General features: G+C 44.4%; 1 long non-coding RNA gene across 1 annotated transcript in view; it reads left to right on the top strand.

Annotated features, from left to right (window-relative positions):
* The window catches only part of LOC106729670, a 332779-nt gene that overhangs the window by 226261 nt on the left and 88895 nt on the right, over positions 1–17623 (top strand). The window lies entirely within an intron of this gene.

The following is a 17623-nucleotide window of genomic DNA, read 5'->3' as shown; positions in this document are numbered from 1 at the left end:
ATGCCAGCCAATTTGGAGTCCGGTCAGAGCCCTCTTCCTGGTTTGCAGATGGACCCCTTCTTGCTATGTCCTCACAAGGTAGAGAGAGATCTCTTTTTATAAGGACACTAATCCCATTCACAAAGTTTCCACCTTCATGACCTGATTGTATCCCAAAAGCCCCACTTCCAAATAACATCACTATGGGATCGGGTTTCAAAATTTACATTTGGATTTCGGTGATACATAAACATTCAGTACAAAGCAATTGATGAGAAGAATTATTGATTTTTTTACATAAGCAGTTGATTCATTTACATAATCAGTGAACATTTATTGAGCACAAATTATGTACCACACACTGTACTTGGCATTGGGGACACAAGGTAAACCAATGAGATATGGTCTCATCTTTATGGTTTTTACGGGGCAGTAAGGGAGACAGATGTAAATTGCCACTCAAACACATAATTATAAACTAGGAAAAGTAGTTTCAAAAGGCAAGTATAGTAGTTGTGAGAGCAGGGAACCTCGTCTAGCCTAAAGAGTCAGAGTGGCTTTACAGAGGATGTAACCATTGAGCTGAGATCTGAAGGGTTAGCAGGAGTTAACTAGAGCAGTTAGAGGAACACAGGAGTGTTCCAGACTTGGGCAGTGCAAGTTCAAAGACTCTTGGCTGAAGCTGGGGTTGGGGTGGGAGGTAGTGGAGAGAAATGACAGGTAGGCAGGGGCCACATTATTGAGGGTCTTGAGATATTTGGTCTTCATCATGAGAACAATGGCTTCCAGAATTATCTTCAGTAAAGGCCACCAGTGAGCTGCTAGTTACCTGGTGTTATGGGCTTTCCCCAGTTTCCTTCCTCCCCAGATGTCTGGGGCATCAGAGAGCAATGGCCTTGGGTCCCCTAGTCTGTAGTTTCTAAGTGTCTCCAAGAACCTCAGGGCTCTGCCCCATTCCTCTTCCACTTCCTTGCTGTGAGACTATAGTAAACTCTGAAAGTGTGTGTGTGTGTGTTGTGTGTGTGTGTCTGCTCAATGTTCATATCTTGCTAGTTTTACCAAATGCCCAAATCATATGTGCTGAGGCCACTTAAATTTCTGGAACACAAATATTTTTTAAGATATATGCTTGTCAAATATTTTGCTTTAGATCAAATTCATTGATATACCTTCATTAATAGCTCCAAAACTTGTATGCTATAAGATCTCCCTACGGTTGGGAAGGCATTCCCCCACCATGGCCACCCTCCCTGACAAAAATCCTTCATCCATGGTCTGGCTGCTAAAATTCCCATCTAAGCTCCTTCCTTTGGACTAAAGCACTATCTAGTATGTTAAAATAAATGAATAATCTGAAAACACGTAGCACTTAAGTTATCAATCATTTATACCATAGTGAAAATGAGTTTCAGATCTTTTCCATTAGGCAAGTTTTGAAGGCGAGAAATGGAAGGGACATACAGAAGGTCACTGAGTTCCTGGTTGAGGTGGGAAGGGGAGCTGAGAGGAGAGTGGAAGAGGTAGCTGTGGGGAAGGGATCCTGCTCTGCAAAGCTGACAGCTTTTAACAATGCCACTTTCTTTCTTTCCTGTTCCTAAATGCTACTTATTTATTCTTTGGTAATTATCCATTACAGTAAGTAAATTTCTGGTTAAAAGTTTTCCTATGGTTTCCTTTAGGCTGTAATTATTTGAAAACTCTTGATTAAAAATAGTAACTTGAAATACAAACACTTAGCCCTGGCGATATAACCAACCACCCTAACAGACTTCCTTTTTTCTTTTCACATTTAAGTTATTTTCTATTCAAATACAGTACTACATTGTAAAGGAAGGATGTCCCGGAAGGCATCATTTGGCTTAATGAGAGATGCTACTTTGGAAAAAACATTAGCTAAATTTGACAGCAGCATGATTGAGATGATTGACACTTGAGAGTGGGCATCCAAGTTCCTTTCATGAATTGTAGGGAATTTGGCTTCAATTGAACATTTACTTATCAGCGTTTGTGCTTCTGGTTTCCAGGCAATGTATAAATTACTGCTTGCTTGCATGTGGTACAGAGAATCAAGGCAAATTACATCTTTTAGGAGACAACACAGCCTCTACCTGATTTCTTAGATATGGTAATATGAGGCCGACTGGTGAGAGGATTCAAATGGAGCCATGGTGGCTTGGTGCTAACTCAGGAAGACCCTGGAATTCTGCTGTTATACTGGGCTTTTTGCTTGGCTGGAGTGGTTAGAAGGAAATGGTCTTTCTGTTCCAAATCTTTATCTCCAGTGGCTTTGAGGTGGTTTGTGAAGTTATGTTGGATACAAAGTGAGTCATCCCTCTCTGAGGAACAGCCACTTCTGGATAGAAAGTGGTAAAATGTGTCACTACGTCAAAGATAGCCTAGGAACAGAGAGAAACTCAGGACAGAACTCTCCAGATAGGGGCAGCTGGAACACAGTGGTGATCAGAAAGTGTCACTTGGGCTCTGCTTGGCAGGTGCACGTGGTGCCTGGTGGAAAGCGGACACCAGTCATGGGAACACGCAGTAGGAGTAATGGAAACACGTGACACTGATGCTTGTATCTTTCTGCTTCTTCAAGGGAAGTGCAACTTTCCCAAGGGGTCCTTCCTCATGGGAAGCTGGCTGGCTGTCCCGTGTCTTGCCACATGGAGAAGAGCAGTAGCTAGCAAGGGTGGTGGAGGGCGAGGCAGAGGAGGCACTGGGAGAAGTTTCATCAGTAACTGCACTTGGAAGGGAAGGTTACTTGGTGTACTTGATCAGACGGTAAGGGTGCCATTTTTTAATCCTTTAGCCCTTTCCCCCACTTATCAACCCCCTTTTTCTCCACCCAAATCATATGATTCAACCAGAATTTTGCTCAACAAGCATTTGAAGAGGCCAGAGGTAAAAAACTGGGGAATGGTCTGAGGGCCCCAGCCTCCACCACTGTCCCTTTCCTTCTGCAGTTTATAAAGCAGATACTCCCTGAAGGGGAGTCAGACTTGTAGAAATCACCAACACCTTTTCTGAACATGTTATTTGTACTATGTTTTTTCTGGTACTAGGCCACAGCAGTTGGGGGTGGCTGTGAGGTGGGGAAGAAGTGGAGCGTGAGGGTGGGTGCACTGTCACCGGTAGAGAGACGGCCCCTGCCCCACTTGCTCTCTAAGAACCATGACAAGCTGTCCCTGGGTAGCTCTCTTTCCATCATGACCCTCAGTACTATTCTGGACTTCCTGCATTGTCTTCTCTCTCTCTCCAGGAAGAAGAAAAAAGAGACAGTTTGGGGGACATGTGGAAGTGGGCTTTAATGGGAGGGAGACTCACAAAAGTTCAGTGAAGCATTTCAGTGCAGAGGAGAGAGGCACAGGGTCAACATCAGGAGGGTCTTACTGCCCTCTGTCCCCATGGCCCCATGAGCATGCTCTTGCTCAGTGTGTTCCAGGCTCCAAGGCTTCTTCTTCCTTCCTCCCCTACGTCCTCCAGAGAGATCCCATTTGTGATAGCAAATTGGGACAATTTACCCTGTTCCCTAATTTTTGGAGCCTCAGTTACTGCTTGGAATGGGACAGCAGAAGTTCAATCTGCCCTTCTTACTGTTGGGGAATTAAAAGTCCAGCTACTAAGCAGAGATGTCTCCTCTTCAATGTGGATAGAAAGGTAACTGATTTCTTATTGAGTGTGCACAGCAGAACACATGCAGATAGGTAGTTCACAAGAGACTGCAGAGTCAGGATGAAATTGCACACCATTTCTACAGCAAAGCAGAAGAAATAACAATAGAACATTTCCTGTCTCCTCAAGAACAAACAGGTGCATCTTGAGATAGGCTCCCAGGTTAACTCCAGAGGTAGGTGGTTACGTTTTGAGGGGTTATGAGACCCATGACCTTGAACACATCTCTGCATTGTAAAACTGGAGACTGGGTTTATCTAGTCCCTCAAGAGACCCATCTACATCCCAAAAAGTTAGAGTAAGAACTCAGGTCCATGATGTTTTCAAGGAGATCCTTACAGCTACCAATAGCAGAAGGGTTCTTACAAAGGGAACCAATCTCTAATGGACCCTCTCTCATAACTAAAGAGCATCCTGTTCCTTTTCAGGCCTCCATTCCTGAGGCTCATGCTGCTTTCATGGCTTTTCTCCTTTAGTATTAGCCTTTACCTGAGTGCTTCCGTGGTTAGGAGTCAGGCCACAGAGCAGTGTTTCCAAGTGACACTGCCCCCTGGCAGAATCAGCTCCTGTAGACATCAAGACACCCATTCCCTGAGTGCGAGGGGCAGAAAAGCAATCTGATTAAAGATCCCCAAACTAAACTATGACTGATAGCACCCTTTCAACCTGCCCTCTAGAGCTTTCAACATGAGGAGGTAGGGAAATCCTTTCATCTCTTGAATCATCTTAAATCAGCTCTAGGAACTTGGAGATTGAGAGGAAGAAGTATCCAAGGCTTCTTTGCTACTGCTAGCTTGAATTTAATTCCTAATAACTACTCAGTGCATCTCAAATTTTAGTTTGATGCTTGTGATGCTTCCATGTTTAATTCAGCTTTGAGGTGGATGTTTTATAAAGCACCCTAGCTGATTCTGATGCTAGTGGTACCCAGAAACAGACTTTCATTGTGCTGCTACCCAACAACTACACATGAGCCTATCTGCCCAGCAAAGGGCTCCTAGAAGGTAAAGTAATACATGCCAACAGCGACATAGGCCCTCCTAAACTGTGTATTTTGGAAACATTTACCAAAGTGTATTTTGGGCTCTGGGAACCTAGTGCCAGGGACATTAATACATGTCAGAGGATACATACAGCATGCCAGAAAACTGGGTTAAACCAAGTTAAACAAGTATTTTTACTGTAGGACTTCTCAGATCCTTTGGCATGTCAATATACTATGATTCTCAAGGAGTAGTATATAACAAATACAAGGTTAACAAATAAAATTTAAATGACCATAGAATCCTCTGCTAAGTTTGGAGCACATATTGGGAAACTGTGATCTAGGAGTCTTTATGGATGCATCAGAGCCATTTTCTGTTTTACATAAATGGCTACTAAAATGCTTGATTTGGCTGTATAAAATAATACTGTATATGTAAATGTATGTGGGCAGCAACATATATACACACCAAATAGTAAATATCACACGTTGAATAATACACCATCTCATGTGTCACGAGTGTCAGTATACCGTTTCATTTAATCTTCATAATAATCCTGTGAGGAAGATATTATTATTTCTATCTGACAGTGAAGAAACTTGGATAAGGTCAAACTTAAGTAAAATTCCCTGTTCAGTCTAGAGGCACAGCTGACTGAGAACCCATGAGAACACAGTCTACAAAAAGGGCATCCTTACTACCCAAGACTTAAATCATCATCGTCATCATCAACCAGGACTAAGTCTAGATCTGAAGGAAATAGCTGTGTGACCTTAGGCAGATTGCTCTATCTCTCTGTGCTTCCATTTCTTCATCCCTAAAACAAGGATACTGGAAGAACCTGCCTCTGAGGACTACTGTTAAGAATTAAACGCGACAGTGTGCACCAAATTCTTCCAGCGGAGTTTGGCATACAGGAAGTGCTCGGCAAACAGGGCCACAGCTAGCACGCAGGATGTCGTTTTTGCTAGTGAGGGAAAAAGCTGTCCTTTTTTGGGCAGACACACTGGAAAAGGCAGCCCTTCCTTTGGGCTGCCTCAGGCTGGTGCCTGGCCTCTTATCTCGGTGAGCAGGGTATCCCCCTCGGCTGGCCGCCTTTCACCTAGTCACAGCCCATAACACTGAAGGCGGCAGAGGCTGGGACTAGATGTTAGCTGTAGTAATTCCACGTGAGGGTGGGAATGAGGCTGAACCGGGATTCTCCCGCGGCCATCCTTGCCGATGACTTGGGGAGGGGGGGGGCGTGTTAAGTGGCGTGGCTGCATCTCACTTCTCAGATGCACAGTGCTGCGTTTAGCAGATGCTCATCTTGATAAATTGCAGTAAGAACAAAGGCATAAAGACAGCTGATTTTCTTTTTCTGTGCTTGGTACCAGCTGATCTTACTTCCTCTTTCTCGGAGAGCTTCCCTGACAGAGGCGACTTGCTTTTTCAAATTTGGTCATCGCCCTCTGGCTTTCCTGTGTGAGTCAGCCTGGCTGCCCTTGTGCCCCCGGCTCCCTCCCGCGTGTGTGTCTGCAGTCGCTGGGCCCGACCTCCCTAGGTAATCCCCCTCTGCCTGGGGGGAGCGTCCCCGCCCACGCTGCTGCCTGGGGACGTGCGCCGGGACGGGACGTGAGTCACGGCACCGTCCTCCGCAGCTGCAACTATTATTGGAATGCCTGGGCACGCAGCGCACGCTCGCTGCCCGGATTTCACAGTCCTGTGCTCGGAGACCTGCAAATCCCACCGCGCGGCCGGAGGTTCCACCTGGGTGATCACAAGGTGCTTTGTACTAAAGTCGGAAAGTTTCTCAGAAAGGTCTCTTTAGGCCAGGCATTCTGGCATTACGCATTCTCTCAACACCAACTGCGTGTCTCCAGCGTGTGCCCAGCAATGTGCCTGCCGTTATGGGTGGCTCAAAAGAAATCGTTCTGGAGTTCCACCTTAAATTTAGAGGAGGACACAGCGAAATGAAAAGCGAGAATGAATGTTGTATATCAGAGAGGGGGGAGGACAGATCTCTTTGGGCATAGGCACATGGGAGAGATAACCTGGGAGGAGAGAGGGAAAGAGGAGGAGACTGAGAAAAGGAATGTGTTTGAAGGACCCCAGCGATATGAGAAGTCTGGATAAAGATGTGGAGGGCAGAATGAGTTGGTCTTATTTATATGAAACTAAGTGTTGAGCTAAACTGGAATTCTGAAGGCTCTTTCTCTGTGCCAGGGTGACTGATAACCTGTATTGTCAGAGCCTTTACTGTTCTGAGTAGTGAACTTGCCATTTACACAATTCCTGTCTCCCTTTTAATAGATGAGGTGCAGGAAGGTAAAGTCCTGAGTTCAAGGTCATGTACCCAAGCAGGCTGCCTTTTAAGCACTGTGACTCAGGGTGAGAATAGATATTTTTTCCAGGGTAAGAAAAGATATTTTTTCCAGGTGGATATTTGCAGGCAGGGGAAATAGGTTTAGTTCATTGATTTGTCTATGCAATCTGGTGTGGAGCCCACCTCTTATAGGCTAAATCTTGATTTATGCCTAGCTGGCAGGGATCTCAGGAAAGTTCTGGTGCTCGTTACAAGTTGGATAGTCCTGGAGACCAAGCATGGGTCCTGAGCTCAGGACTCCCAATTCCATGTTGGTCTGGCACTGGCTGAGGTACCAAGGGAGGGGGAGAGAGAGCAGTTAACTTCCTCACTGTCACTATTTGACAAAAACATGAGAACATGAGAGTGATAGAAAAAGAAAAAGAAAAAAAAAAAAACCCCACAAACCTTTGGCTACAGCATTTTTGGATCCTAAGTAATAAAACCAAAAAGGAAAAAAGCAGCTCCAGCGGCAACATGGAGGAGGATCCTGAAAGAGTTGCAGGTGGGCTGTGTCAGAGGTGCTTCAGCAGTGGGTGTGCAGAAAGAGAACGAGGGCTGAGAAATTCCTCTTCAAGTTGCAAACACACACAGCATCCCAGGATGCCTAGGAGCTGCCCCTATCACTTCTTTCCCCCAAGGACAAAGGACAGGGAAGAGAGCCTGTGACTCACTTCACCTGACAAGATGGTGCTGGTTCAGGCACTTCCATAAGTAAAAAGCAATGGGTCTTACCCTCTGCCCAGGGGCCAGTATCATCCTGAGGCTTTCTTCTTCCAAAGAGTAGCCACCTTATAAAGGGAAGAGAAAAGCTAGCCTTTTGTCTGTGGCTTGAATGCAGCTGTTCAAATTAACATGGAGAAGGAGGCTTAAGTGTCCGCCTCACAGACTGGGCCAGTGTGGAGCTTGGGATTGGCAGAGAGGAAGTGGAGGTTTGGGGCATCTTTTTATTCCTTGATCTGAAAGAGAAAACTTACACTTCTTCAGTTAAGACAAGCTGAAGGAGACTGGAAGGTTCCCTGAGGGACAGCTACTCATAAACTGGGTCATTGAGTTCTCTCCCCACCTCCTCTCATCCTCTCAGAGACGTCTGGGGATGCACATCTCAGCATCCTCCTCACCCCATGTCCAGCAAGTCCTGGTCCAAAGAATGAAAGATGCCCGTTTGAAGTTAGGATAATCTCATTGGACGCTTATAGAACACATGGTAAGGACTTTACTGGAATCTTTTCCTTATAATTCTCTCAGCCCCTGTGAGAGACATCCTGTCACCATCCTCATTTTTTCAGATGAGAAAACTGAGGCACAATAAAGCCTCTGAAATCTGATTTAAAAGCTGCTACTTTTAGTACACCTGAAACTAACATGATATTGTACATCATCTAGAGTTCAATTTTTTAAAAATAATAATAAAATAAAATAAATATAAGCTGCTACTTTAATAGGCCTCTAATGAGCAGGCATCTTTCAGTGATTACAGTAAATGATTTTTAACCAAAATAAAGCAATTCACTTGATGATAATATGCAAACAAGCAGCTATTGGGTTGAAGACTAGAAGAAATGGTAAGTTTCCCATGAGTGTGTGTGTGTTTATGTGATGATAAAGAAAGGCAACAGCCCAAAGGAAGTATTCATTTTCTAAGGCATTTGGTTGAACTCTTTTGTGGCGAAGCAATGTTGCATTAGAACTACTTAACTGGGGAAAAGGGCATTTAAAACCACCAGTAACACTAAAAGAACTCAAAACCACCACACTGTTTTTGCCAAAGTAATATCACCAGATAACTATGCTAAAAAATGAACCATGTAGCCAAAGGTCAGGACACCCTGGGAACGGAGTCTCCTGTTTGCATGTCCCCTCTGTTCTGTGTCTCCTAATTACAAGGACAGTTTTGCTCACGTACACTTGGGGACTTAAGACTTTTCAGTGTGCGTTCCAGACTTTTCAATGTGACCTCCCTGAAAACCCTTCCCAACAATTCCTCCAAAATACAGAACCAGAAACTGCTCCTGCCTTGTCAGTTCAAAGTTCACATCAGGACAGAGGTCTTCAGAGAATGAAATGGTACGCTTTGGGCATAAACAACCATTGTAAAGGAGATGATTTAGGAAATTTAGAAAAAGAAGGATCTGCAATTATTCAATCCAAAGTCGACTGACAAACTTTTCAGTTCATCTTGTTTAAATCATGACCATCAGAAGCCTACTGTTTAGTATTTTTCAAAAAAAAAATTTCACATTCTTGAGGTTTTTTGTTTTTTTTATTTGTTTTTGTTTTTAGATCTACTTCATACTCTGAATACTCATAGACCTTTTCAGGACCTCAGCAAAACAGAACTGTGAAAAAATAAAATCCAAACAAACCCCAAATAAAATTGATCAGCAACATTTTCAACTGAACCTTAAAACCAATCAAAATGAATTTCTCCCCGTAAAACCACCAGTGAATTGTACAGAATCAGAACTGAAAGTATACCTTTTCTTAAACCATTGAATTAGACAAAATGGGAACATCAATATATTTTCCAAATTTGTATTCCAATTAGTTCAACTTTCTTAGTTTCTCCCCATTTCCCATTAAACATGAAAAAGTCCCACTGGTTGGTATCAAGAATTTCAACACTTCTGGATCTACTAAAGGACGTGGTCAAAGCAAGGAAGATGACCGTTAAGACCATACTACTAGAGAGGGTGTCCCACCCACTGTCATAACTCGTGAATGCTCCAGCTTTGTCATCTTGGGCAATAGAAAGATGACCGTTGGGTTGGACTCTGCCCATACACTTCTAAGCAGTCACACATGACAAAAGAAGCTACAGCCTTTGTGATCATGGGTTTCCAGGCAAACCCTGGAAGCAGAAGCAGCTTTTGAACAAAGCAAGGCATGAGTTGAGGAGTTTTAATCCTGAGCTGACCTCTCCCCTCTTCTTTTATTTTCCCACTCTTTCAATCCAGGGACAGGTGAGCATGGAAGGTAAAGCCACTTCTTACAGAAAGATGATCCATATATTAAACAGTGCAGGGAAGAGAGGTTAAGAATCAGAAGACTTGGTTTCCAGTCTTCATTTGGCCTTTAAATAGCATTTAAAGTTTAAGCAACTCAGTTGTCTCAGAGTCAGTATTCCCATCTGTAGAATGGGATGATAGTACCTACCCGCTGTATACAGAGCTGTGAGGAACAAAATGAGAGATGGCGTGATGCCATTTTATGTATCACATTGGTTCTTTCAAAACCTGGTTGGTGTCTCTTTCCCTTTCTCTGTCTTCTTTAAGATGCAACTTCAACTGCAGTTCATCTCTGCCATCACTAAAGTTCCAAATGGAGATTACTTAAACATAGCAATCACCTCTCTAAATCAGGAGCCATCTCCTTCTGGGCACATGTGACCATATTGAATTTTATTTTCTATTTCATGAATGTATTTTTCATTGTTACATAAAATGAACTTACTCTTTTCTCTCATTTCTTCCATTAAGCCTTTAAACTCTAAACAAATTGTAATGCATCTATTTAGGAGTTAGATATGGCTGTGCCATGGTGGGAATATTAATAGAAAGTCCATATGTTTCAAGTCCTTCCGTAAAACATGAAGGAAAGTGCTCTTAGCATTCTACATAAAACTGTACTGTTTAATATACGTGTGCAGTCATTTAAAAAAAAAAAAAAGAAGGACATGGAGAGGAACAGCAGACCTTTCTTGCAGAGAGGGCTTTTAAACCAAGCATCACCCGCTGTCCCAGTCAGAGAAAGTGCTAACTAGATACAGAAACTGGAAAGACAAGTGGGGTGGGGGAGCAGCTAAGGCTTTAAGCAGGCAGTTCCATCCCTTTGGAAAGGTGAACAGCCGTTTTCAGGATTTCAGGGGGCGGGATGGAGAAGTGGGAAACCTTCTGAGTCAGATCTTTATTGTGTGGCTTCACACAGTAGCATGTGTGCATTCCAAATCCTGGAATGAGATCCCAAGGTGAAAAAAACATCTCTCTGGGGATTTTCCATTCTTGTGGGTTTCCCAGGCCTCCGCTGGTCTCCAGAGTTCCTGACAGTTGGAGGTCAGAGGATCAGAGGAAGGCAGAGCAGCAAGGGGCTTTGAGGATCCTCCAGTCCAACCTTTTCATTTTTTTCATTTCACACACAACGCCCAGAGACTAGGGAGCAGGGCCCCCCTTAGAGTGCACAGACTTTGAAAAAGCTAAAAGAAATGTCTTCCCTGTAACCAACTGATCGCCAGGCTTGAAGCCTGCTTAGCAATGCCCTGACTTTTTTTCCTCAAGTCTCAATAAGGGTGACTCTCCAGTGCCGAATGGCAGAACCCCAGAGGCATCCCTCCCCTGCCTGCTGGAAGGGAGCACAAGGTGAGCTGTCAGCACCTTCGGCGGGAGCTGGGTTGTTGCTTCCTGGCCATGGTGCAGCCCGGGATTTGTTTGTATAAAGGACCAGAGATTGATGGGTCAGACAGCTCTCTAGCTTTTGCATGTTGGGGAGAAAAATGTCTTGGTAAACACAATAGGAACAGCAGCCTGAATTGAAAGGAGCACACGGCATCCACGGAGCCCACGTTCCCTTCCACCCCCAACCCTGCCCGCCCAACACACACACCCCTGCACATATTTCTTGCTTCTCAGCTCTTGCCTGACATGCTGCTTCCAGTGCTTATTTTGAAATACCAACTGAGAAGGTTCCACAGGCCTCTGTCCTGTAGTCAAGCTCCCCAGTCTCCCTTTGGAAGCTGCGGGCAGCCGGCCAGCCCCTGTTAAATTAGACAAGCCTAGAAAGGGGAGTCCCCCCCCACCTCACCCCGAGCCTTGACTCAGGCCCCTGAGCCGTGCTGTGCGTTACATCTGGCAGCCAGAAGCGCTAGAACAGCCCCCTCCCTGGAGGCCCTGGGCCGCCCAAAGGTTGTCTAGAGTTCCTGCCCCTTATCAGCCTCTCCCTGGCTTCTGCCTAAGCTATCAGAGCCTTCAGCAGCCTGGACACCAGGGCTGCACACAGCAGCTTCATGTTTGATTAAAAAGGAAGCCGGCCTCCTTCTCCATCTTCTTGTCTAGGCCTGTTTGGAGATAATCCTGGCCAAGATATGCCCTGCAGATCACTTAAAATCCTTCCACCTTGCTCACTGCCTCCTCTTCTGTTTCAACACCCCACACCCTTTAATTTTTTCTAAAGATTAGAAGGAAATTAATTTGTCCTCAAAACTAAAAGGCTAGAGCACCCATCACTGTGATGTCCAACTTTTTTTTTTCTGCTTCACCTTCTGATGTTTTATGTGATAATTAGAGTCTTACTTTTGTATTATAAAATGCACCTAGTTGTGTGTCTCTGAATTTCTTGGTAAGTACTTGCAAATCAAGTTGTACATTTCCACTTGCCAACTGAAAGAGGCAATATGTACTTGGATAGTTAGGTGTAAGGGGCCAGCCTTTAGTATAATGAACATTTATGAAGCACCTACTGTTTGCCTAGCCCCTGTGCTAGAACTCTGGAGACACAGAGATGACAAGGCATACACCTGCCTCCTGTAAGATTATTCTCAGTCTTCTTCTCTATGAGAGAACATAATTCTAATCAGTGCTTAATTCTCAAATGATTTTTTTTTTCCAGAGGGGTGAGGGTACCTGAGTACCTGTATATATTTATACAAATATCGGGGATCTAAACTTGCAGATGACAACATTTAGAAAAGAGCAAATCTGCTTTACACAACTAGAAGCCTTAAGAGTGCATAACGCTTGAGTGCATGTTATATGTATTTCTTAGCTATCGTCTGTGAAATGTGGATCGATACTGCGCTCTGTTAGATATTTGATAAATACAGGAAGAGGATAAAAAGGAGGGAGCAAAATCTCAGTGTCTCCTTGTGGATAGTAGAAGGGGCTTGCAAGGGTAGGGAGCTAATGAGAAAACCCGAGAAGACAATGATGAGACCCCTTCAGAAGGTTAGATCAGTGATCTTCAGAGTGGAGTGCAAAAAAAATACGATCTTCTGTTTATATTTAAGCTTATTAAAAATTTAAAAAGACTAATATTAAACTTTACTAATATTTAACAAAGGGTTGGCTGTAGTTTATGTATACTATATATGCTACTATACACATATACAGTATACACATATATACATAATATATGTATATAGAGTTGACTCTGGAACAACACAGGTTTGAACGGTGTGGGTCCCCTTATACAAGGATTTCTTTCAGTAAGTACTACAGGATTACATGATCCGGGCCAGTGTAAAGGTGTACGCGGATTTTCGACTAGACTGTGGGTCAGCACCCCTAACCCCTGTGATGTTCAAGGGCGTTATACATACATATTCGGTCGTCCCCTGGTACCCATGGGGCATTAGTTCTGGGACCCCCAAGGTTACCAATATCAGTGGATGCTCAAGTCTCTTATATAAAATGGCATAGGATAGTTGGCCCTTTGTCTGTAGATACAGGTATGAAATGCCTCCTCAAACTTCTATTATTGATAGGCTACATAAGCAAAACATGTGAGGAGACCACTGATGGATAAGAAGCAATAAAGATAAAAGTTAAGATCCACAGCTGCATGCTCCAAATTGTGAAGTGAGGACAGAATAAGAGAATACCAAAGTTAGCATCCTGGAGAATAGAACCCAATGAGTATACAAAGATGGCCACTGATTAATTCCTTCCCTCTCTGTACGCACAGACTTTCTCCCCTTCAAGAGGCAGACCCCACTTGAATCAGGACTTGTAACCCTCCTTGACTCATAGAATATGGCAGAAGTGACGTTTTGGGACTTGTTCCCCCAGGCTGTTAAAGGTCTGGTAGCTTCTACTTCCTCCCCCTGGGAAGCCAGAAGCTGACCCCCTGAGTGAGACTGAGCCGTGAGGAAGCCTAAGTTAGCCACGGGAGAGGCACCAAGGCACCAGATATGCATGTGAAGTCCTCTTGGATCTTCTAGCCCGGCCAGCCGCCAACTGAATGTAGCTGAGTGAGTGACCAAGCTGACACCACAGGGAGCAGAAAAGCCCCACAGAATCCTGCCTGAATTCCAAACCCCCAGAACTCAAAAAAAAAAAAAAAAAGGGAATTATTATTTTAAGGCACCAAGTTTTGGAGTGTAGTTTGTTGCACAACAATACATAATAAAATAGTCATACGTTATGGTTCAGGAATTGGCCCTAGAAACAAACATATTTACCAAATTTCCTCTGTTTACTTGTTGCCACCTTAGACAGGAAAACAAAATCATGGTGACCAAGAGTATGTCGTCAGTGAAATCCTAGGGCTAGGATGAGCCCAGAAGACAAGGGGACAGTCTTAGCAAATTTACAAAGTATTGTTTTAAAAGAAAAAGTCGCAGATGGATACAAAACACTTAGGGATTTTGGTATTTTGCAATAACCAGGAATCTCGGCACTGGTGATTATTTTGCCTTTTCCTTTGTCAAAAGTTTTCTCCCTTCAATCCTTTGGGGAACGTTTCTTTCTTTAGCTCTACAGGCCAGCTTGTCTGTTCTGCAATTCTTTGTTAGGGCTGGAGGTCTGGGAACTACATTTCCCAGCATCCCTTGCCAGCAGATTTTTGCATCATGTTCTGACAACGAAGTTGAAAGAGGCAGAAGCCGCGTGATTGCTCCCCTGTCAGTTTGTATTAGATCCCAGATGTTTCCCTTTGAATCATCCACCTCAGTCAGTGCTGGAAGCAGATGAGACCACCAGCAGTTTCCTGTAGCCCTTGAAGCTTCCTGACTCTGAAAAACTAGCAGCAAATTGGAAAGCTCATTGCTTTCTCTGACCTACCCGCCTCTACCTACCCTACACCTACCCTGAAAGGTGTAGTTGGGGTTCCAGGGACAGAGGAAATTAGCATTTTTCCTTTCAATTAATCAAAGAATGTTTTGTAGGTAGGGTCACAGTCACCAGATTTAGCAAACAACAAGAGGTCACCTAGTTAAATTAGAATTGTGGATTAAGAGTGTAGTAGGCAGAATCACGTCCCACAAAAGAGGTTCCTCTCGTAATCCCTAGAACCTGTGGGTGTACGACCTTACATGGCAAAAGAGCTTTCACGTGTGAGGAAGCAAATCGGCCTGGAAGTGGGGAGAATCTCTGGGATCATGCAGCTGGGCCCAGTCTCATCAGTGAGCCCTTGAGAGTAGAGAACCCTTGCCATCTGCAGTCAGGGGGAGGTGTGATTAAGGAAGAAGGGTCAAAGAGCCGCAACCCTGCAGCCTTTCAAGATGGAGGAGGAAGGCTGCGCTAAGGAATGTGTGCAGCTTCAGGCACTGGGAAAGGTAAAAAAAAAAAAAAAAAAAAAAAAAATTGTCCCCTAGAGCCTCCAGCGGGAATGTAGCCCCACTGACACCTTGATTTTAGCCCAGTGAGAATCATGTCAGACTTCTGAACTCCATAGCAGTAAGATAATACATTTCTGTTATTTAATCCACTAAGTTTGTGATCATTTGCTAACAGCAGCAATAGAAAATTAGCACACCAGAAACTGACACAACATTGGCAACTGACTATACTTCAATTAAAAAAAAAAACTAATAAAGCAGATAGATTTTTGGTATAATTATGGCCATGTAATATTTAGAACACACATATTTAAGACTATTTCTATTTTGAAAGTAAAATTTAATTGTGGGTCCTGTATTTCACCCATCAATTCTATTTATAAGCAAGTAGGATTCCAAAGCTCTTGTACATCTTTGCCTAGAAACCTAGGCCACTTACGATGTGCCAGACACCTAAAATAGGCAATTTATCTCTTCTGTTTCATTAGATCCTCACAGCTCTCTGGGGTAAGTATGATTGATGGCTATTTTCCAAACAAGGCAGCTGAGTCTGTGCAAAATCCAACAATTTGTTTAATGCAAATTTTTCGCGGTGGAGGAACTGGGAGTGGGTCAGGTCGGTCTGACTCCAAAGCCCATTATGCTGAGTTATCTCTGTCTCGTTGGCTAGGTTATTCCTCCACTTGTCAGCTTGCTTTCATCACTGGAGCCCCCAAAGCTAACCCCTCCTGCTGCTTCCACATCCTCTCCACCCACTGCCTCCTGTAATCTGATTCTGCCCAGTAATCTGATTTCTGCCTCCCCTCCCCACCTCTTCTGTACCATCAAAACTACTTTCTCAAAGGTCACTGGTGGCCTCTAATCTGCCATCACTTCTTAGTCACCCTCCTCTGTGCCCTCCCAGCAGTTTCCCCCTCCCTTCCAAGCATGCCTCCCCCCCCCCCCCCCCCGGCATTTCCACACGCAGGGTGCTTTGATGTCCTGCTGAATCTCCTCCTGCCACTCTGATGACTTCTTTATGTGACGGTTAATTTTGTGTGTCGACTAAGGGATGCCCAGATAGCTAGTAAAACGTTATTTCTAGGGTGTCTGTGAGGATGTTTCTAGAAGAAACTAGCATTTGAACCCATAGACAGAGTGAGGAAGACAGCCCTCACCAATGCAAGTGGGAGTCATCCAACCTGCCGAGGCCCTAAGTAGGAAAAAAAAAAAAAAAAAAAGGTAGAGGAAGGGTGAATTTGCTCTTGGCTTGAGCCAAGATATCCATCTTCTTCTATTCTTAGACCTTGGTGCTCCTGGTTCTTGGGCCTTCAGACTCAGACTGGGACTTAAATCATTGGTTCCTCTGGTTCTCAGGCTTTTGGGCTTGGGCTGGAACCATACCACAGGCTTTCCTGGGCCTCCAGCTTGTGGACAGAACACTGTGGGACTTCTTAGCATCCATAATAATGTAGGCCAACCCTTTAATTATCTCTTAAGTGTGTGTGTATATGTAATGTGTATATATATATATGTATGTCTGTGGGACAGCCCTGGTTCTTGTCTCTCTTTTCTTTTAAATTTCATTTCAAAACTCTCCTGGAAATCTCACCATCATAGCTTGAGCTCTCATCTTTGCTGAAGATTCCCAAATCTTATCTCCAGCCCTGCCTTCTCCCCAGCTCTCGTCTCACATCTACAAGTACCTGCTGGGCAATCCCATCTTGATGCTTAAAAGCAGGCCTACCCCACCCTCCACGTGGCTCGCCTGCCCACCTTCTGCAGTGGGTGGAAGGCCCAGGCGCTACCCACACACAGGTGCCAGATGTCATCCCTTTATGACTCTGGCCTCTCTCCCTGACCGAAATCACTGAGGAGTCACTAGGCCCCAGAAATTCTGTTCTTTAGAATATCTTTTGCATTCCTTTCTTCCTGTGTAGCATGGTTCCCTCCCCCAGGTCTTAGCTGCTGCCTCCTGCCTCAGAGGCCCTGAACCTAGCAGCACACCTGGAAATACTGCAGGTGCCTAGACCCCACCCTCCCAAAGATTCAGTTGCTTTAGGATAGGGCCCAGGTAGCAAATGCTTGTAAATCTTCTCCAGGTGTATTGAGTTTCTATGGCTGCTACCAAATGACCACAAACATGGTGGCTTACAAGAACACAAATTGATTCTTACACTTCCAGAGATGCCAGGACTCTGCAGTGAGTGTCCCTGGGCCAAAGTGAAGGCGCTGCTCCCTCTGGAAGCCCTAGGGGAGAATCTCCTGCCTTGCCTTTTCCAGCTTCTAGAAGCTCTATCTTTCCTTCATTCGTGGCCACATCATGTGGCCTTTTCTCTGCCTGTTTCTGTTAGCACATTGCCTCCTTCTCTTCCATAAGTCAAATTTTCCTGT

Source organism: Camelus ferus, chromosome 3 (genome assembly GCF_009834535.1).
Source record: "Camelus ferus isolate YT-003-E chromosome 3, BCGSAC_Cfer_1.0, whole genome shotgun sequence".
In the NCBI taxonomy this organism is placed as follows: domain Eukaryota; kingdom Metazoa; phylum Chordata; class Mammalia; order Artiodactyla; family Camelidae; genus Camelus; species Camelus ferus.
The sequence above is the reverse complement of the archived record's forward strand: the minus strand, read 5'-3'. Positions and strand labels throughout refer to the sequence as shown.